The sequence below is a fragment of the Oryctolagus cuniculus genome, chromosome 14 (assembly GCF_964237555.1).
Source record: "Oryctolagus cuniculus chromosome 14, mOryCun1.1, whole genome shotgun sequence".
Lineage (NCBI taxonomy): Eukaryota > Metazoa > Chordata > Mammalia > Lagomorpha > Leporidae > Oryctolagus > Oryctolagus cuniculus.
Window position 1 is genome coordinate 12490179 of NC_091445.1, and position 22205 is coordinate 12512383.

The 22205-nt window shown below is 37.7% G+C and overlaps 1 long non-coding RNA gene across 1 annotated transcript in view; it reads right to left on the bottom strand.

Annotated features, from left to right (window-relative positions):
• Positions 1-21366, bottom strand: part of LOC138845214 (uncharacterized) — a 46868-nt gene extending 25502 nt beyond the window's left edge. The window contains exon 1 of the long non-coding RNA XR_011382102.1: positions 21131-21366. This is a non-coding gene — a long non-coding RNA (uncharacterized lncRNA). The remainder of the gene's footprint in view (positions 1-21130) is intronic.
• Positions 21367-22205: the final 839 nt, after the last annotated feature.

Sequence of the window (22205 nt, forward strand, 5' to 3'; positions counted from 1 at the left end):
CAGTAGGTTAATCCTCCACCTGTGGTGTTGACATCCCATATGGGCACCAGTTCTAGTCCCAGTTGCTTCCCTTCTGATCATGCTCCAAGCTATGGCCTGGGAAAATAGTTGATGATGGCTCCAGTGTTTGGGCAACTACACCCACATGGGACACCTGGAAGAAGCTCTTGGCTCCTGGCTTTGGATTGGCCCAGCTCCAGCCATTGTGGCCATTTGGGGAGTGAACCAGCAGATGGAAGACTTTTCTTTTTGTTCCTCCCTCTCTCTGTCTGTAACTCTCTCAAATAAATAAATAAATCATAAACATACACACACACACACACCATGATTCAAGACATTTTAAGTTTAGGGGAAAAACAACAATGTAAAAGCTGGCTGACATCTTACCAGAATAATGCCAGTGTGAAGGTAATGGACTTAGAGTGATCAGTGGAAAAAAAAAAAAAAAAAAGGAACCGGCAACTACTTTTCTGTATCTAGTGAACATATAAAAATACTCTAAAATAAAGACAAATTGAAGACAGTTTGAAAAAATGCTGAGAGAATTTATTGTCAACAAACTCACACCACAGGAAATCTGAAAGAAAATACTAAAGAATGTTCTTGAAAATGAAATTGAAAGGATTATCCAAGATGGAAGCACAAATCTTTTTTTTTTAAGATTTATTTATTTATTTATTTATTTGAAGGGCAGAGTTACAGAGAAGAAGGAGGGACAGAGAGAGAGAGTGGTCTTCCATCCACCTGTTCATTCCACATGGCCACAACAACCAGAGCTGCGCCAGGCTGAAGCCAGAATCCAGGAGCTTCCTCCAGGTCTCCCACATGGTTGGTTGGTGCCAAGGAGCTTGGGTCATCTTCACTGCTTTCCCAGGCACATTAGCAGGGAGATGGGTTACAAGTGGAGCTTCAGGTCTTGAACTGGTGTGCACGTGGGATGCTGGCTTTGCAGGCTGCAGCTTAACTCACATGCACCACAGTGCCAGTCCAGGTCGTACAAATCTTTAGGAAGGAGTGGTGAGTACTGAGAAGGTCAAATTTCTCATTCAAATAATGTTTAAACATACCAGTGACTTTTAAAAGGACTAGTAATGAATGCAGTATACAGTTCCTCACATACATAGAAATAAATAAAATAAATGAAACCAATTGATGGAAAAATATTTAAGAAGGTATGTAAATGGAATCTCTATTGCATTAAAGGTCTTATATTCAAGATGGTCCTTAATGAATTATGAATTCAATTATACAGAAAACCTACTAGAAATAGAAATATATAGTTTAAAAATGTGGCAGCATAATCAATGCAAAACAAATGTGAATTAATACAGGAAACTCAAAAAAGAAGGAACAATGAAAATGAGACACCCCAAAAAAACCCACATGATTATTGGAATAAACCTAATTATATCAACTAAATGCTATAATTAAACTGCAGAAATTATGAAACTCTACATACACATGCATGTATATTCACTTACATATATATGTTATTTATAATAGTCATAATCTAAATATAAATATGCAGAAAAATTAAAAATGAAAGAATACAAAAGCACCATTCCAGCACTAATCAGAAGAAAACTAGTGTAGGTATATTAATATAAGAAGGTATAATATATAAGACAAAAATACTACTAGAATTAAAAAGGGACATTTCATAATGATAAAGTTTACTCTTTTGGAAGATTTAATAGTCCTATTTGTATATACACATAACAGCATACAAACCAAGATTGTACAATGTATCGTTAACATAAAGCCATCTATATTTCCCTAACTTACCAATAAGCAATTAATAATAAAATTCATAAAACACTCAGACTTCTAATAGCATCTTAAAGTACCTTAAAAACTAGGAATTTATTTAACAAAAAGTATGCTAAAAACCAACACAAAAATCTTTACTCATAGAAATTAATGATGGCCAAAGTAAATTTTCAGATATATTTATTTATATATTAGAAGACTAAATAGTGATAATACATTAATTTAATTCAAATTGATCTTTGAATTCAATTCAATCTCAACTAAACACAGAAGGCTCTTACTTTTGATAGACATTAACAAGATGAATCTAAATTTTATGTTAAATGCAAAGGACTCATAATAACCAAGGCAATATTCAAGGCAAAAAAGAATGTTCTAACTAATGTGAAAAAAAAACAAAATTGATCAAGATTACTGGCAATATTAATAATTTTGATAGATTAAATTGGCACAATTATAAAAGACAAATGAAATAGATAAGAATGGTATCAATGCAATTAACAAGAAAATAAAGATATCTTATAAAGATTGGGTTAGTCATAGGAACCTTAATCCCCGACTAAGGTGGTATGCACGAAAAAAGTTATCTAAATTGGTCCAAAGAGTTTAGTATTAATGTAAAACCACCAAGCTTAGGGATTTCAATGATTATCCTCACAGATTTGTGGTAGGAAAAGATTTCTTTGAAAGAACACCAAAAAGTCTTAGTGCTAAAAAACAAAAAGCATAGCTTTATAAATATTAAAATTTTTTTCATCTACAGACACTACTAAAAAGTGAAAAGGCAATATACAGGCTGTGAGAATAAAGCTCATATATGTATAAATGAAAAAATTCATTTCTAAAAAATTAAATAATTCTTACAAATGAATAAATGATAAAGTTCATTAAAAGGCAAAACATGTGAATAGCATTGAATGGAAGACAGTCAAATCATCAATAAACAGGAATAATGTTTGTGCTTAATTCCTCGCAGGATAACCAGGGCAGGAAAAGAAATGTCAGTCAAAGTCCAAAAGAGAAAGCAAGTGCATCTGGGGTCACTTCCTTAAGGACTTCTGCCATTTTTGTGAATGGGATCCGAGTGACTGAGAGGTTGGAAACTGTGCCCTTCTCTGATCCAGGATGGAAAAACTGGCATTCAGAGACACTAGGAAACCTCTGAAAAAGCCCTCAGCATTTTGGCTGGGATTCCAAAAGGCTATAATCAAGCAGAAAGATGAACCAGAAATAAGGTAGGTCTCTGAAGGATTATAGTTTAATTTCAACTCATCCCAACTTGTGACTGAACTAAAGCCATTTTTGCTTGCACTCAACATAAGTGCAAACTTTATTTTTTACAACTAGAAGATAATTCTGTTTGAAGTCACAATTTGTCACTAAAACGTAGGCATTATAATGTCTGGAAACAAAAATTAAAGAATTCTGGGAATAAAAAGATTCAAAGTGATACACCACAAACCATGAGGTAAAGACACAGATCATAGAAATAACATCTCCAAAGAGCCGAAAGTAACTGCCAACCTAGCATTCTATCATTTAACAGAAAAGGTAAAATAAAAATATTCATATGCAAAAACTTAAGAAAATGACAACACCCGTTCTACACCAAAGAGAACATATGTTTTCTTGAACCATACTTCATTTATCCGACCTACAAGCTCAAAAGCACAGGAAGAACAAGGAATAACTGAAAGATTTAATGTATGGCTGAATCTCAATTAATGCTGAATATCTGAAACAAGATTCACAGTTTTTCCTATTAGGGCTTAATATATTTATCATTGCATTGGACAAAAAAATGCATTCAATCAGAAAAGGTGTAAGTGAAATGAAAGTGTTCTAAACATAGGAAATGGTGAAAGGACTAATTCATGTTAATTGAACTAATGTTTAAACTAAACACTGAGAGGATAGAATGAGATAGTACTGGTAACTAGTGTGGTGGAAATGGTGCAAAAGCTATCAATGTATCCAGAAGAAGACAGTGAGGAGAAGAAAAATCAACATAGAACAGATGAGGGGGAAAAAAAGCAAATAGTAAATAGACTTAAAAGTGAATATCTCATAGTCACATTAAAGAGGAATAGCTCTTTTATCAGGGGAAAAGAATTATCAGACTTAATGAAAATTTTGAAAATAATTTTCTAACTGTGGTAGATATGGCTTAAATACAAAGCTACAGAAAATAGAATGTAAATGGATCCAAAGATTCACTTTTTTTAACATCAAAACCTACAAAGGCATTGAGAGAACATAAAATTTCAGCTAAATAGTACTTGTGGACATAAATGAAGCATTTGCCATCATAAAAAAGTAAAATAAGTCAAAGCAATCAGCATAAAAAGCGACAGTATATCAACTTGTCACACTTATAATTAATGTATAAAATGCTGGTTTTGCCTTGATGTTCTACAGGGTCCAGTAGCATTTTTATTGCCTTTTTAATATTCTGCCTAATTATACAATATAAGAAAAGGAAAATATTGATGTCTTCAATAATTTTTCATTGCTTATTTCTCTCTTTAAATATTTGCTTTCTGTACTGTTGAGCTCTGCTAAGTAAAATGCAATGTACAACATAACAAATTGTAGTCGGTTAAAATGAGTGCTTATAATTATTATTTCTTGATGGATAGACTCCTTTCATTTCATCTTCACTTCTGAAAAATAATTGTTCTTCATACAAAATTCTTTGTTATAGTTTATTTTCATCACATTGAATATAGCCTATTGAGCCATGGCACCGGCCAGCAACGCAGTAACTTTGAAAACTCCACAGCACTCTATTCTTCTTCAGGTGGTTCTGCTTCATTAATTAGAATAGAAGCTCTTGAGTAATGCAACAAAGCAGTGTATCTAGATCCTTTGTCTCTGCTGCTGATAATTGTGTTACACAGAGAATGTGCAAGAAGGCAGCCATGTGGAGAAACAAGTATAGAGTTGGTCCCAAGTCACCTTTTCCCCCTTGAATTAGTCCCAAACTCAACAGGAAGAACTTAGCCCTCATTTCCTACATCTGTGCTACCCTAATATGTAATAAGCTGTCTATGAAAATTTTCCTCTTTATCATAGTTTCTTAGGTAACATAGACTTCCCTCCTCAAGAAGTAAATGCTTTGAGGTCAAACACTTGCTTTACTCATTTTTATATTCTTGTTCCCCAATAACTCATGCAAGGAATCTTCCATTTAATAAATTAATGCAAGAATGAATGTGTCAACTGATCATTCTAGTATGGGCTCTACCTCTTACCAACTCTGTTACTCCAAGATGGTCAACTATGCTTTGAGTTAATTTTCTTACTTGTAAATGATAATATCTGCTTCATAAGTTCATTAGGAAAATTTCAAGAGGAAATTATAACGTTGATTTTGCAAAAATATTATTTTATTAGATGCTCAATAAATATGATTCCAATTGTAACCTTAGAATTGAATCCAGATTAATTTTGTGAGTGTAAACACTTTTGCAGGGCTCAGCATTGTGGCATAGTGTGTTAAGTCACCACCTGAGATGCCAGCATCCCATACAAGTGCTGGTTCAAGTCCTGCTGTTCTACTTCTGATCCAGCTCCCAGATAACGTGCCTGGGAAAGAAGCAGCAGTCCCAAGAGCACTGTGTGGAACACCCAGATGCAGTTCCAGGCTCCTGTCTTCAGACCCAGGCACTCTGGTCATGTCGGGGGAATGAATCAGTGGATGGAAAGTCTCTCTCTTCTCTCTCTCTCTGTAAGTTTGCCTTTCAATTAAATAAATATTTTTTTTAAAATCTTAAAAAATACTTTTGCAAAAAGTCTTGCACAGGTTTAGGTCTTTATCCTAATTTAACTTCCTTCCTGACCATGCTATCACTGATGGTACTACGATGTCTTGAAGAGATAATACACTCATTCATAATATTCACACCTATATAAACTTTGCAATTTGTCTTTTCTTTATTAGATTGCGATGTTTTCCAGAATATACTTTCTTGTACATACTTGTGACCTCAGGATTAAATATAACACATGTTAGGTGCTTAACACAAGTTTTTCAATGAAAAAACTAAGATAATTTAAGAATAAGAATAAGAATTTTTAAGTGCCTCTCACACACTCTACTAAATTTGGTGTAAATTTTGGCATAGTTTGTAGCATTAGAAATGCTATGGAAGGGGTTGGCATTATGGTGTAGCAGGTAAAGCTGTTGCCTGCAAATTGAGCATCCCATATGGGCCCCATTTCATGTCCTGGCTGCTCTACTTCTGATCCAGCTGTTTGTTAAAGTCCTGGAAAAGGCAGTGACAGATGGCCCAAGTGCTTGGAACCCTGCTGTTCCCACAGGAGATCTGGAAGAAGCTCCTGGCTCCTGGCTTCAACCTGGCCCAGCCCTGGCCATTTTGGCTATCTGGGGAGTGAACCAACAGATGGAAGCTCGCACTCTCTCTCTCTCTCTCTCTGGCTCTCCCTCTCTCTGTAACTCTGACATTCAAGTAAATAAATGAATCTTTTAAAGGAACAAAGAAATGCAATGGAAATAAATAGGCATTATGCTATGGAAGCCACCCAACCAGTTCCTAGGCTTTGTTTTCCTCATCTTTGTCGTGGCACTGAACTTCAGGTAGGAAGTATGCCCTAGTTATTCACTTCTTTCCTGTGGAAGGAAGACCATGAGATTTCAAAATTAATTTTTGACAGATATGACAAATGGGGGTTGCCATTTCACACCTACAGCGTGAATATCTCAATGGCAAAGAGTCAGCAACTGTTAATTAAAAATGGGCATTGTTAATTGGGCCCACTGTTGTGGTTTTGTCAGCAGCTTCAGAGCCTTTTAGACCTGTTTCAGTGGCTCCTTATGGTCTGATAAGATAAATGCCTTTTCTTTCTGGTGGGATAATAGCAATTATGACCCAGACTTTTGTTCATCATATTAGTTCAATAAGTATATGTAGAACACATATGGATTAATATTTAACAGTCTTCATATCATTTAATCCAAAATATCAATCTAACACAATATGATAGTTATTTTCTTTCCTATCTTGTACAAAAGCAAACTGATTAAGCCTTGATTCTGAAGGATTTTTTTCACACTAAAGAAAGTTTGCTTAAAACATGAAACTATTGGAGACAGATTCATTTTCCTTTAGATTATTGCAATCTATAAATGCTCAATCTCCAATTTATTTGTATCATCAAAACAAAATTAACATAATGATATGTTTAATTTTTTTTGACAGGCAGAGTGGACAGTGAGAGAGAGAGAGAGAGAGAGAGAGAGAAAGGTCTTCCTTTGCCATTGGTTCAACCCCCAAATGGCCGCTGCTGATCCGAAGCCAGGAGCCAGGTACTTCTCCTGGTCTCCCATGCGGGTGCAGGGCCCAAACACTTGGGTCATCCTCCACTGCCTTCCCGGGCCACAGCAGTGAGCTGGACTGGAAGAGGAGCAACTGGGACAGAATCCAGCGCCCCAACCAGGACTAGAACCTGGGGTGCTAGAGCCGCAGGCTAAGGATTAGCCTATTGAGCCACGGCGCTGGCTCCATAATGATATATTTTAATGTACAAGTAACAGTTCTATAGACAAAAGGAAAAATAAATTTTGAAAAGAATTGTGGGAATAGTCAATTGGTGCAGTGGTTAAGATTCCGTTTAAGACACCTGTATCCCATATCGAGTCCTGAGTCTGCGAGCAATTTCAGCCTGCTGCTGAAACATAACCTGGGAGGCAGCAGAGATGGTGCAAGTCTGTGGGTCCCTGCCACTCTTGCAAGAGACCTCAATTGTCTTCCTAACTCTTCAACCTGGCCTCGCTCCAGCTGCTGTGGAAATTTGGGGAGTAAGCCAATAGATGGAAAGTCTCTCTGTGTTCCTTTCTGTCTCTCTCTCCTCTCTCTGTCTTTCAAATATTGAATTGTGCATTGAAAAAGAATATTGATTAGGCCAATGTTAATCCAATTATCCCCATTAACATCACTTTAGTGAAACAAAACCAAAAAAGAAAAATCTCAAAGAAGTACACATTCAGATTTTAAATTCCATTTAAAATTATACCCTGGTCCAAATAGGGTAACTACATTAGCATATAACAATATCTCCATGTGTCTAATTGTGGGGAGCAACTCGGACTAGACTAAGTTACTGGAATTAAGACTTATTCTATGCATCTGCTCTCCCACAATATGGCGCTGGGAGAGGAGAAAACAGCTTCTACCCAGCTGCCTCCAGTTCAACCAATAAACAGCAGGACCTGCTCCTGATTGGAGGAGAGCAGCGGACTCGGCGTGTGGGCAGCCGAGTTGGGATTGGCGGAGGAGGACTATAAAGGAGGAGAGAGACGGCATGCACCAGGAACATCTAAGGGGAACACCTGAGGGAACACCTGTGCAGCCCCCGAGAGAGCCGGCCGGCGGTGTGCTGCTCCCCCGCGGAAGTGGGGAAAGTGGCAGGGGGAACCGCCCTTCCACGGAGGTGGAAGGGACAGTAGCCAACCCGGGAAGAACCAGCAGCAAACCCGGGGAGGGCCGAGCAGACAAAAGAACAGCGCAGGGTCCTGTGTCGTTCCTCCACGAAGAGGGGGAGCGACATAATGGTGCCGTGACTCGGATATGAAGCCTAGGCAGGGCTTAGTGTCGTTCCTCCATGAAGAGGGGGAGCGACATAATGGTGCCGTGACTCGGATACGAAGCCTAGGCAGGGTTTAGTGTCGTTCCTCCACGAAGACGGGGAGCGACATCTAATGAGTGTGAGGAAACTTATCAGAGCGTGTTTATGCAATGGGTTTTTGAGGACTAGACAAGGAGCAAGAGAGTAGGGCACTAACAGTTAGCTACTACTCTGAAAGACTTGTCTCTTTTCCTTTGTTCCACTCTTTGAGTATTCTCTGATTCAATGAATTTGGGAGTTGGTGGCTAATCTGCTGCATTCTTGAGCCAGGCTGACTGTGTACATTAAAGGAAAATCATTGCTCCCTGTTATTCATTAGCCAAGCAAATGTCACCAACACAGTAGAGTAACCAAGCTCAATAGTGCAAATGCTCAAAGAGGCCTCACCTTGCCTTCAACTTACACTAGGAAGTTCCTTTAATATCTTTTGAAGACTTTTATTTCATTCACAAAGCTGCTCTCAATTTTTAATTACACACATACACAATATATCACACTGAGAGCTATGTAAATAAATTAACCTACCACTTTTATTTAGGCATGCCTGCATATAGTCAATATCTAGCATGATGTCTGGCAGAGTTGATGTGAGATTTCTTGTTGAATAAATGCATAAGTGAAAGAATTAAACTGCATTGAGAATTCTGGGATTCTGTGTTAGTCTGAGAAGATTGAATGTTACAGGTTAACATTATCATTGGCATAATTTGCTCATAATTGTTACTGAAATCATTACAAAATTATGCAAAGGTGATAGAAACAATGGAATAAACTGGTGTTCTGAGGAATCTGACCTATATTTTGATCAAAATAGAGCTGAGTACTCCTGAAATTCTAAGAATCTTTACTTACATCCCTATTCCAAAGCAAAATGAAACACCCCTAAGCAAAGAGCAGATGAAAATTCTCACCATTCTCAAAGTGAACCTGTTCACTTTCCAATGTCAAAGTAATAGAATCTTTATTTAAAATGTTCTTTCTGTTTCTTACATTTACACAAACATACCTTCACTGAAAGCATTGTTATTCACTTTTATTTTACTATTTCACAGCTAACAAATGAGCATCAAACTGAAATAGGGCTTACAACCTCCTGAAGCCTTCAAAATAATATTGTTATATTTGATCAAATATGTCCACTCCTAGAGGGTGTGTGTTGTTTAATGTCCACTCAATATCTGGCCCTCTCAAGTAGATAGCAATAATACCATTTAACAAGAGTACAGGGGTGCCTGTATCTAAAGATGTATTTGTTTGCTTGAAAACCATTAATTCATTTTATACTCACTACTGATAGTTTATAAAATATTCATAATTATGAGTCTACATCAGATTGGTTTGAGTTAAATCTTTTTATTGAAAAGGTAAAGATTCCATATTGTATTACTGATTATTTGAGCCAAAAAAACTGCAAAAAAGACTTACAGCTGAGTCTTGGTGGGCAGAAATATACCAATGAATATTGAACTGAAAAGGTAGGTTTCACAATGCTTTTGTCTATAATCCTCAAAGTATGGTAGTTGGTTCTGCTGCAGAGTTAATTAGCATACATGTGGAAACAGTTTATGGATGCAGTTTAATCCCAAACAAATGTGAAAATAAGCTCACATTGTTTTGTAGAATGATTTACATTCATTATCATCTAGTTAAAAAAAACACATGCTTTAAAAAAATCATATTCCTTCCAGAAAATCGGCGAATAAAGCAGTTCCATATTTGTACTTCTGAAGATTATGTATTTCCAGACAAGGTCATATTTCCTCAAAATAAAGTGTAAGCTTTTGTCTGATGCCATGGTTTCCAGACTTGACCCAGAGACAGAGACGGTAGTGACTGAGATAAGATACGTGAAAGAAGTAAACAGATATAATAGACTATACATCATTAGGAAACCCAAATAACTTGCTGCTTTAAAAGACATTTGGAACTTCAACAAAGCTTATGATGGAAATGGCTTTAATACACATAGTACTCTGACTATGAAATAAGGCCTGATATTTTAATGAGCTTGTAAATCTGTCTTATTATTAGTGATCATGGTTTTTGATGGACTCAGTTTGACCAGAGATAGAGTTGTATCTTATAACAGTAATGATTATTAATATTTTTTAGCTTTTATTTAATGAATATAAATTTCCAAAGTGCAGCTTATGCATTACAATGGCTCCCCCCCCATAACTTCCCTCCCACCTACAATCCTCCCCTTTCCCACTCCCTCTCCCCTTCCATTCACATCAAGATTCGTTTTCAATTATCTTTATATACAGAAGATCAACTTAGCATATATTAAGTAAAGATTTCAATGATCATTAATATTTAATGAGTTTTGACGGCTAATGGGAGTCTAACCATCAAAATGAATATACCACAAACTAAGTTGGCTGTCTCTGGATTCTGGAAGATAATCTAATTGAGTTTCTCAGAAAAAAAAAAAAAATGATCCTCACCATTGCTTCACCATTCCTGGTGTTTTGAACTATTACACTAAGAACCTGACCAAAATTCAAGTGATCTAGAGTGTGATAGGTGAGGCAAAGTCCATCTGTAAAGCTCTTGATCAGCTTGCATGTGCTTCAAACAAAAGCTTTTATTCAGTCAGCAAATATCTGGGGTCTTTATTATGTTCCAAGCAAAGTACTAAAGCCTTTCATACAGGGTGCACAAGTGAGTTAATGTTTCTATTCTTCGGAGTTGTTGCCTCATGGGGGAAATAGTTGTCATATTGGAATTACTAAGTGTTCTGTTGGATAAACTTTACATTAGGAAGTTACTGGGTCATTATAATCTGTTGCAGAGCCACCTAACAGCAAGGGTAGGTATATCGGGGATACCCTAACCCTAACCCTAGCACTAACCCTAACTCTAATCAAACCCTTAGTCAAGGTACCTAAATGGAGAATTAAATGGATGACTAGATGGTGTCTAAGGAAACAAGAGGGAATTTCAAAGATATGACTTCTGGGAATGGATAGGACTCCCTGTGCCAGGAATTTCAAGTTTAAATATAGCAAGTTGGTGATGCATGAAGTAGAGAGATAAGTTGGGGTCAGTCCTGGATATGTATTCAGGTCTTTGACCATCAGATTTTGGATTAAAAACTACTTACCTATGTTGATGCCACTCTTCCATGATATTTGTTAAATGTTCATTCTATATGGACTAGTTCATTTAACATATACCTGAGTGTAAAAATTCCCCATCCTCCAATCAGAATTTTGGAAATGATGGATTTTTCTTGTACATTATCTAAAACAGGTTCTAAAAAGGTGCCCATCCTCTTTTAATTGCAATATTTTTTCCTTCACCATAGATCTATAGGCATCTATTAGAATGAGTTGCTTATGTTCAAAGGCACAGTGCCTACCAAACTTCGTCATGTTTCACTATAAAATGTAAAAAAATCAATACTCCATGAATTCCACTTAAATGTATTTTCTCTGCCGGGTAGTTAGGACACAATTGCCTTTTATTGAGAGACACACAGTGGATGGTGGGGGGTTGAGGCATAGAATGGGCACATGAACTTAAATAAGTATGATTTGTAACTGGAAGGGTGAAATTATACAGCAACTTTTATTTGATCTTGAAAACTTGATTTATTGGATCCAAGATTAGTTATTACAGGCTGACTTGAGTTTTCAGTATATTTTACTTCTTGCAATGCTTCTCCTCAGATTGGGTTACCTTTACTCTGTAGTGACAGCATTGAGGATATTATACAACATCATGCTAAGAAAATAGGATATTGCAAGATTTAAGTTATATGCTACTGATTCTTTTGTGAAGAGTTATCCATCAAACTGTGTTATTATATGTGGTCAGTTTGAGATTTTTAAGAATACGCACATCCTTGAATCTCTGCTGAGTGAGGTCAGTATAAAAGAGGAATGTCTGCTTTTATTCAAACCTCATGGGCGTTCTTACAATTACATGAAAACAGCTGGGTTTGGGAAAGACAGGTCCATGTGCGAGATTTCTCTCTGCTCCCCTTTTCAGGAAGTGGAATGACAGCTCTCTGAGAAAGCTCCCTGCAGCTGCCCTGAATTTTAATTCCTTTTTGGGGTGGAAGTGGGTATTTCTGAAAATTTTGCAGACACTGTAGACACCATTAGTTGGGTGACACCAACTAATAAGATTTCCTTTAGGAACCAGTAGCTTCTCAACCCCGTGGTTACTTGGTCAACCATTTTTAGAGCAGCAAATATTATAAATAACATGTCTTACTTATTTTTGTTCTTACTTATGTTCCACAAATACTTTTTATAAAAGAGGGTTTCTTAGAAGAAAGCATAGAAATACAGCATGGGTAGGTAACTTTTCTGACTTCAGGAAAACTAAATCAATAAAAAAAAAAAATCTGTGGTGGTTTTCTTGTTTCTTGCCTTCTTGAGTAGGAAGGGAACACCTGTTTGAAATTCAACAATAACGTGTATAATGAATTTTCATTTCATTTAGATGAGAGCATTAGTTGATTTCCCATTTACCCCATGAATGTGAAGATCTCCTGGAAACTCCAGAGTTATTTTTATTGGTAAACATTTGTGAGGGAGGAGTTTTTGTCAAAAGGCTTTCAGAGTGATTTTGATGTCTTTGCCTCCACAGAGAATGTATCAGAGATGAAACCTTTTGACATAAGTAAACTCATAGACATAAAAATATAATTTGATGCATATATTTTTCTCATTGACCTCCATTATTTTAGGGATGTTTTTGTTTTTTAAAAGAAATTTAATCATGTCAATCCACCGCTAAAAATCCTTAGTAAATAAGCTCCATTGCATTCAGGAGAAAAACCTTTATCACTATATGAAAAAAAGAAGTTCCCAACCCAGTGTAATAATAAGTAAATACAGATATTAATAATACTAATTAACATTTATGTAGAGGAACTTCAAGTATGTAAAATGAATAAAGAATAAAGTGATCCTCTGTTCTACATTCAAGAAAGGAAAATATTAATTTCCCTTTGGCCCTGATAACAAGTAACCACCAGAATCCCTTTTAAGACCATTCAAATCCATCAGACAGTGTTGCACCAATAACCCCACTTCTGAAATCAGCCAGCCCCGGTTCCCCTTGATCAGTACCGACCTCCTGCCCAGGCTTCCAAGGGAACCAGACAAGAGCCATACTGCAAGCAGGATCCTGCCACGCCTGCAGGCCAGCCTCAACTCTCCAGCTGCCGGAAGTTTATCATGCCATCCTTCCGCAAATGCTCAGGAGTCTGTTCAGGGAAAATCTCTAATGATTTTCCTCTTCTTAACAAGAAGTAACCAGATTTTTTTTTTTTTAAGTTGAGACGTGCTTTGTTTTTTTGAACAGCACTCAAAATTGTGCTAAAAAGCAAAACCAGAATTGTGTCCATTTTACAGGTAAAGAATTGGAGTGAAAGAGACATTCAGTGGGATGGCACAGGCTAATCCTCCGCCTTGCGGCGCCGGCACACCGGGTTCTAGTCCCGGTTGGGGCGCTGGATTCTGTCCCGGTTGCCCCTCTTCCAGGCCAGCTCTCTGCTGTGGCCAGGGAGTGCAGTGGAGGATGGCCCAGGTGCTTGGGCCCTGCACCCCATGGGAGACCAGGAGAAGCACCTGGCTCCTGGCTCCTGCCATCGGATCAGCGCGGTGCGCTGGCCACAGCGCGCCGGCCACGGCGGCCATTGGAGGGTGAACCAACGGCAAAGGAAGACCTTTCTCTCTGTCTCTCTCAAGAGACATTCAGCAACTTATCCAGCTCACTCAACAGGGTAAAGGAGGTTTTAAACTCAGATGACCTTGTTCCTGAGCCCATGTTCTTAGGCACTATGAGAGTTAGCCTGTCTTAACTTCTGCCTCCTGTGCTAACTCTTCACTCTTGCTTCTCAAAATGCACTCTCAGCCCTCACGCCTCCCCTAACAACCTGACAAGTCATGCACTGGCACTTCCAGGAGTACTCCACGTTTGCCTGTTCCTTGAAGTCTTGTACACATTATTCCCTTAGCAGAAAAACATCTCTTCCCCTCTCAGTTATGCCTAGGAAAGTAACCATCCTTCATTGACTTCGGCATTTACTCTTGGAGACCTCTAACAGTGCCCCTGTTTTACATATGTGCAACCGGGATCCAGAGGGATAAACAACAAGCCCCAAAGTCATGCAGTCACCAAATAGCTAACAACACTTGAGCAACTTGATACTGATTCACAGTCCTGTTGTTTCTTCCGGGAAATACTTTCCATCGCCTTAATCACCTGATTCCTCCCCTCACAGTCCTCTCTAATTCATCCATACCCTGCTAGTATTTTGTCAGCAAAATCGGACATAATAGATCCCTGACTAAAGCAACACCACTGGAGGGCTTCTTCCTTAGAACTTGCACATAAAAATATTCTATGTCCCATCTGTCCGTTTGCTCCTGACAAACAGCTCTTATTACTGATGCACACTCTTACTGCAGTTGTGGCAATGGTGCTCAAGTATAACTTATCAGTCCAAAGACAGCAGTACCTGCAGCCCTCACTAGCAGACTGGCAGAATGGGTGTTGAATAAATGCCCAGTGTTCTTCTTGTCTGTATTTTGTATTTATACCATGTTCCCTGCACTAAATTGTTTCATTAACAGTCCCCATTCAATGTGTACCTCCGGCTTTCTACCACGTGCAATTTTCAAGCGGGAGTGATAGTTGCAATCTTTCATCTTCCCTCTCAAAACCTTAAACTCCACAAAATGGGAGTAATGTTTGTCTCCTGGGGTGGTTTTCAAGAGTCTACATGGAAATTTGCATAATGTATGTAGAATAATAACTGACACCTAGACACTCTCAAGGACCTTGAGTTCAGTCTCATTTTTGAATTTTTATTTATTTGACAAGGAGGAGGAGAAGGAGGAGAGAGGGAGACGGAAAGGGAGAAAGGGGAGAGAGACAGGGAGAAAAAGAGAGAAAGAGAGAGAGAGCACCTGTTGATTGGCTTCCCAAATGCCTGTTACACCTCCAACTGGGAAGGACGGGCTGGGCTAAAGTCCGGAGCTGGGAACTAGGAACTCACTCCAGGTCTCCCAGGTGGGTAAGATGAGTCCAAGCTCTTGAACCATCACTGCTGCCTCTGAGGATCTGCATTAGGAGGGAGCTGAAATCAGCAGAGATAGTGGAAACCCAGGCACTCCAATATGCAGCATCGTAACCACCAGACCAAATAGCTTTTATTTTAATTGGGCGGATTTATCTCTTATAAACTGTGTTTTAAATTGTACTGGAAACTTTTACAGAAGGGCTTGCCATTTAATGAGTTGTTCTTTGTGCAAGTAGAAAACATACCCTCCAAAAGGTGAGGGTATCTTAAAAGGAGGAACAGGAGCTGGCACTATGGTGAGGCTGGTTAAGCCACCACCAGCAATGCAGGCATCCCACATGGGCGCCAGTTCAAGTCCCTGTTTCTCCACTTCTGACTCAGCTCCCGTTAATGTGCCTAGCAAAGAAGCAGAAGGTGGCACAAGTACTTGGGCCCCTGCAGCCACATGATAGACGTGGATGAAGCTCCTGGCTCCTGGCTTTGGTCTAGCTCAGCTCTGACCTGACCATAAGGGAGGAAACCAATGGATGGAAAATTCTCTCTCTCTCTCTCTCTTTTTCTCTCTCTCTCTCATGTGTGTGTCCCTCTCTCTCCATAACGCTTTCAAATAAATAAATAAATCTTGTATTTAAAAAGCATAAACAAATGAGTTAGATAGAAACATTTTGCTGATTCTTGATCATATGTGTAATGCTATCAAAATGGGTTAAGCCAAAGTGGAATAAAATTGGTGCCACTATTTGTGCCATAAGTATCCTTTCACAAATAAACAAGCCACCCCATGTCAATTTCCTACACACCACCGCCAAATTATCTTTGCAAGATGCAGTTTTGACTTTGATTGTTTTCCTGATGAACTTAGCAGGCTTCTCCATTTCCTCTCAAATCCAGGAGCTAAGCATTTGTCCCTGACTCATAATCCTGATGGTTTTGCCCATCACTTCCATGAAGGAGTCAGTATCCTCGTCAACTTGGGGGACTTGCTTTCCCCTGCGGATGCACCATGATGTCATTATGCTGGTTTCTCTCCTCACTGCTTTGGAAACCACAAGGAGCTTACTTTTTACCAGGTCTCTCCATAGCCACAAAGTATCCAAGGTCTAGCACAGCTCCAGAAAGCCTTCCCAGGAACCAGAAATAATCATTCATCCCTACTCTCTAGTCCCCTTGAAGACCCCTCACTCCCTGCCTTACAATACAACCCATTTACATGTGCGTTTTCTTCTGCTACACTATATTAGAAACCCATGTCTTTTTTTTTTTTAGCACTTTAACTTACTCAAGGGTAATGAGTACTTCAAACAACTGTAGGTGCTTAGTACCTTTTTGTGTTCTATCAATTTGCACTCACATATTGTAACTTAAAAACCTAGCCATCCCCTAAAATTTTCTTTATGATCACTTTGAGAAGTACCGAACTATAGTTTAAGTGCACAATTGCAGCATTCAACAAAGATGCAGATCAGCCTCAAAGAACATGAAGTCCAACTCAACATTTGGTTTAGGAATTCATTTACATACACCGAAGCAGTTTAAAACAGTAAGTAGAAGGTTGTATCCAAGTGTTCACAATATAGACTTCATCACAGGGACTTTAAAAGGAGATATTAGCAACATGGCTTACATTTGAAAATTTGAGGTTGTGGTAATCAAGATCTAGAGCCATGACTACATTCTGTGAAACTACAATAGTTTTTGGCTCATACTAAGCTCTCAATAGAGGTTTACTAAACAAATTCATGGTCTTTCAAAATATTGCAAGCACATAATATTTGCAAAATTCTCCTACAATATTTGTGAAGATTATCTTCATTGGCAATGTTCATTTTCCCATTTTCTTTTCCTAGATGAATTTCTAAATTTGATGATATATAGTTTTAAATCTGCTTATTTCAATATTTGAGCACCATCTGAACTGTTCTTCACAGAGCAATCACTCAACCTGAGAATGAGCATCACAATTTTCTTCAAACCCACATTAAAAATTAATTAATATTATCATAAATTTTGCCACCCTATGTGGGGAGTCATATTTACACTAAACTTTAATGAACTCTTGAGAAAGTTCTCAGAAAGTATAATGAACAATATCAAATAATTCAAATGAAAGTAGCTACTTTTTTCTACAAGTAGAAAAAATGTAACCATATTGAAAACAACAGTTTTCTAGCTAAATGGGCTCCTACTTAAAAGTAGAAACTATATGAGTATACCCTGTCATCTCCCAGTGTGCTTGGGGGATTGATGCCAGTTCCTTGGAGATTCCAAAATTTGTAGGTCCTCAAGTCTCTTATGAAAAATGACATCGTATTATTGTATAACTTACACATTGTCTCCTTTATGCTTTAAGTCATTTCCAGTTTACTTATAAAATCTAATACAATCTTATAGGCATTGCCTAAGCAATAATGATTTAAATGTTATATAGTTACTGTATTGTTTAGGGGATAATAACAAGACAAAAATGTCTGTAAATTTTCAGTTCAGAGGTATTTTCTTTCCCAGTATTTTCCTTCCCAGTATTTTCCATCCACAGTTGGCTGAACCTACAAATATAAAACCTACTGATTGGGAAGCCACCAGTATATTGTGTGAGTGTGGTTAAAAAGGAAATTATTACCTCATTTTTTTTCAAAGCTTAGATCCTGAAAATCTGACCCCAGATTTGAATGAGCTGGGTCTAATTTTCAGCATGCTATACTCAGCATGAATAGGGTGTTTGCCTGTGTAAACAGGCATAGAAGAGACACCATCAGATGTCACTCACTACTGACCACAGAACACACCATCTCACTGGGTTGTCCTTCAAGATCGTTCTCTTCTTGCAGACAAAATAGACTGAGCTCCTCCAGAAAATCTGCCCCATGCCAGCTTTGAGTTTATTGTGGATGCAGGGACATTCCTGAGCCAACAGATGACACAGAGAGTGGATGATGTCTGTCCCCAAAGATGGAACAACTCCTGGATCTCTCGCTACCTCCCCAGACCTTCCTTTCCAAAGCACATGGCCAGTTCTGGGTGTTTCAGTACTTTGTGTTACAACCCATCACCTCTGTGTATGTTTTCTTCGCTTTATTCCATGTCAATTATTTCAAGAAATATTTCCACATCTCCTTTCTTTATTTTTCTTAAAATATTGCCCAAGCAGAGTGTTATGTGTGCATGTGACAGATTCTACAGAATGATGTAGAAGACCAGCATGTCTATTATAACAATCTAAGGACATTAAATTAAGTAATAAATAACCTTATTAGTAAAAGAAGGAAAACTTGTGCCACAATACATTTTGGAACTATCCTCCCTCTTCTGTCAATCCAGTACTTTGCTCTTCTTTCAGTTTCTTATAATTCCTATTAATTTATTGAGGACCATAGCTGCTCATCTTTTTTGTTGGATTATCTCTAACTAGTACATTCCCTCAATGGATAACTTAAAGCCCCAGGTCACACTATCAATCTACATATTTATCAAATAATTATTCTAAACCAAGAAGAATCAAACCAAGATAAATCAAAATATCAACTCTTCCCAAGAGGAATCCTGGTGCACCTCTCAAGATTATTTCAAAGCCTGCCACAGGTGTCATCTCAGAGCCTCCTCTGTCACGCTCTTGACCACGTGCTATCTGGAGATGTATTCTTGAACCCGTAAATTGAGCTGTAACCAAGATGAACTTTGGTTGTAGAGAAGGGTGGTATTGTTACCCAGTGATGGTTTATTCTGCCTGCTTCTTCTCTCCAAAAGAAGAGAAATCTGATCCTTTCACTGAGTTCTCATCTTGACAGTTCATGTCCTATTTATCCCTACTTCCTTGTAAATATCTGTTTTCTGTTAATGGTAATATCACCTTCCTCTTACCTGTGGAACAAACCCCTGCTTTGAAGCTCTTCTAAGGTAAAGGGGAATCATTTGATTAGGATGAGACAAACAGCTTACTTCAAGAAAACAAAAAAGCTAACTGTTCCTTTCCCTTGCTTCCTCTATCAAGAATAGAAAATTATGATTTAAAAAAATCAGCAAGAGCTTGTTCTTATTGCATTTCATGCTATTTCTGAGTTTGTGAGCTCTCAGCATCCTTCCATGGTGTCAACCCATTATATACCTTTAAAAAAAAAACTGCCTCCATTAAACTTTAAGCTGTCAAGGATTACAACGAAAAGATGCAATTTTTTTCACGGCAGGAAAGGTCTGATTTAGTAACAAGCTATAAGCTAACAGAGCAGCAGAATCCACGGATAATGTTTCATTGAAAAGGAAAAAAAAACATGCTGCTTTTTTGTGTGCTTCAATCTTGTTTTTTCTCTTTTCTTTTTATATATATATATATATATATATATATATATATATACAGTCCACTTAGCTGTCAAATACAATAGAAATGAGGAATTGTGTTCCTCTTATATTGGTGGCTACAAATTTCTATCTTAAAGTGCATACAGATACACAGTTGGTTTCCAAACCTTGTGTATTGCAACGGACACCATTGAGAAAAAAAAAATGTTAGTCCACATTGCTGTCTAGCTTACGTGTTTAATATTGATTTAATTAGTCATTTAATTCCAAACACCCTTATTATCTACTTGTTTGAAAGGGCTATTTGCTTTCACCACAATGCATACATTAGAACAAGTGAGTGAATAGAGAACCAGGCCTGGTGCTTTCTTGTTGCAGAAACGCTACCCCCTCCCCCACCCTTGCTAGAGCATCACAATGTCAAGCATTCCCGCACACTCCCTAAGGAATCTGCAAGGCTAATTAGGGTGAGCTTCACCATAAAGAATACAGTTGTTAAAACAGCTTCTGTACACACTGGAGTAATGAGCATTCTTTACACACGCCGTGATTTGTTACTGCAATTTGCAGTCATATATCTCTTAGGAAATAACTCATATGTTGTTATTTATTGCATGTATGATTATTAATGATATATTAACAACTGTTGAAAGCAACTTATTTCACCCCAATAACTCATGCACTTAGTTCAATGTTTAAAGAGCCAGGAAAGCATCAATTGTTCCAGAAAACTATGTCTTTTCTTCCTTTTTTTTCCCTCACTGAGATGGTAACAAAAATGTCCAAATCTTAAAAGGGAAATATTATTTAACTTTCTTGAATAAATATTTTATTATTATAGTTACAGGAGAGTATTTTTAAAATTCTGGGTAATTTATGATTTTTTAAATTCGGACCATCCTAAAATCTAATATCTAACATAAAAAATGTTGTAGATCAGTTACCTTTAGTGACTTGAACAGGCACAGCAACTTGTGCAAAGCTAATTTTTAAATTAATGTTACTAGAAGAAATTTGTTGCTGTGAGTCAAACTCAATCCAAATATAGAGCTACACAAATACTTCAAAATGCTGTGTTGGTAATTTGTCTTGCATTAAATATACAAGGAAGGTTAAGCTACTGACTTAAATATTATGTGTGAGACATCGCACCATTCGGCATTGATGAAAACTGAGCTTCGTACGGCTTCACCTTCAGCACTGACAGATTTTTACCAATTAACTACTTCCCAAATGTCTTCTGATAATTGGAACAGGGAAACAAGAGAGCTTTTGTTTCAGAAATTAAAAACACAGCATTAGATCTAAACTTTCACGTATCTTTGAGCCACTACCCAGGATGATTTCAAGGTCTGAGAACCTGTATTGGCTTACCTGAAATCATGGATGCTGTATGCTGGTGTTCCTGCAGAGATCTCTTGCAAAAATTCAAATTGCATTACAAGTGTGACATTGTTTCCAGAGAGACAAAAGATTCTGTCTTTTGAAAAATTCAGAGATCTGAAGAAAGCATTACACTGCACAGGGCGTTCATTAGCAAACATTCAGATACTATATCAGATCTGCACAATATTAGAGGCAAATATATGGTTAATTCAGTTTTGATGATCAGAAAGAATGATTGTTGGCACAAACTGATGCCATCTGATGAGACAGCACCTTAGGTTGATAATTACTTAAGAATAATAAAATCATTTCTGACTAGTATGCATTTCATGAGAATTTTTGAGCTCTCCTGTGAAATACAGTTTTTCATTGAATACTGTCAGAGTAGTTGGGAAAGCTGATTTTTAAGATTATCTCCTTTGAAACACTCTCCATTGTATGGCTTCCTTGTTGTGATTTTTTGCAAGTGAATTACATTAAGAAGTCAACCTAAGGAATTCAGTTCTCAGAGAAAGTATAATACCACTTGCCAAATGCTAGCGGTCTGAGGCAGAAGATTGTATAACAATAAATAAGCAAAGAAACAAATAAGCAAGCAATGTGGGTAGGTATTCAGAGCAGTCTTTCTAGAAAAGCTGAAAGGACAGGACTTGAAGGAAAGCAACACATCTGCATATCTAGGGAGAATGAGAACAACATCAGATGAAACAAGTGAATATCAGGATTGAAAAGGCTGCAGGAGTTTGCAAGCAGATGTCAAAAAGCATACAAGAAAATGTCAAGAAAAGTATAACAAGCAGCTAAAACTGGTTGCAGAGATTAGGGTGCTAAATATATGCGTGATGAGCATGCTACTCCATGGCTTTCAGACCCAAGCACTGCTTCACAAGCAAGAGGGGGGAAAGGAGCTTCATAAATAATTTCTGCAGAGGAAACTGGGGTCAAATGGAAAAAGAAGAAGAAAGCAAACAAAGTTCAGCGAGAACTTGCTTCCAGACTCCCTGTGCCAGGCTCCCACTCCAAAGGATGAGAGAATGCCTTCTTACTAAGTAGAAACTTTAAA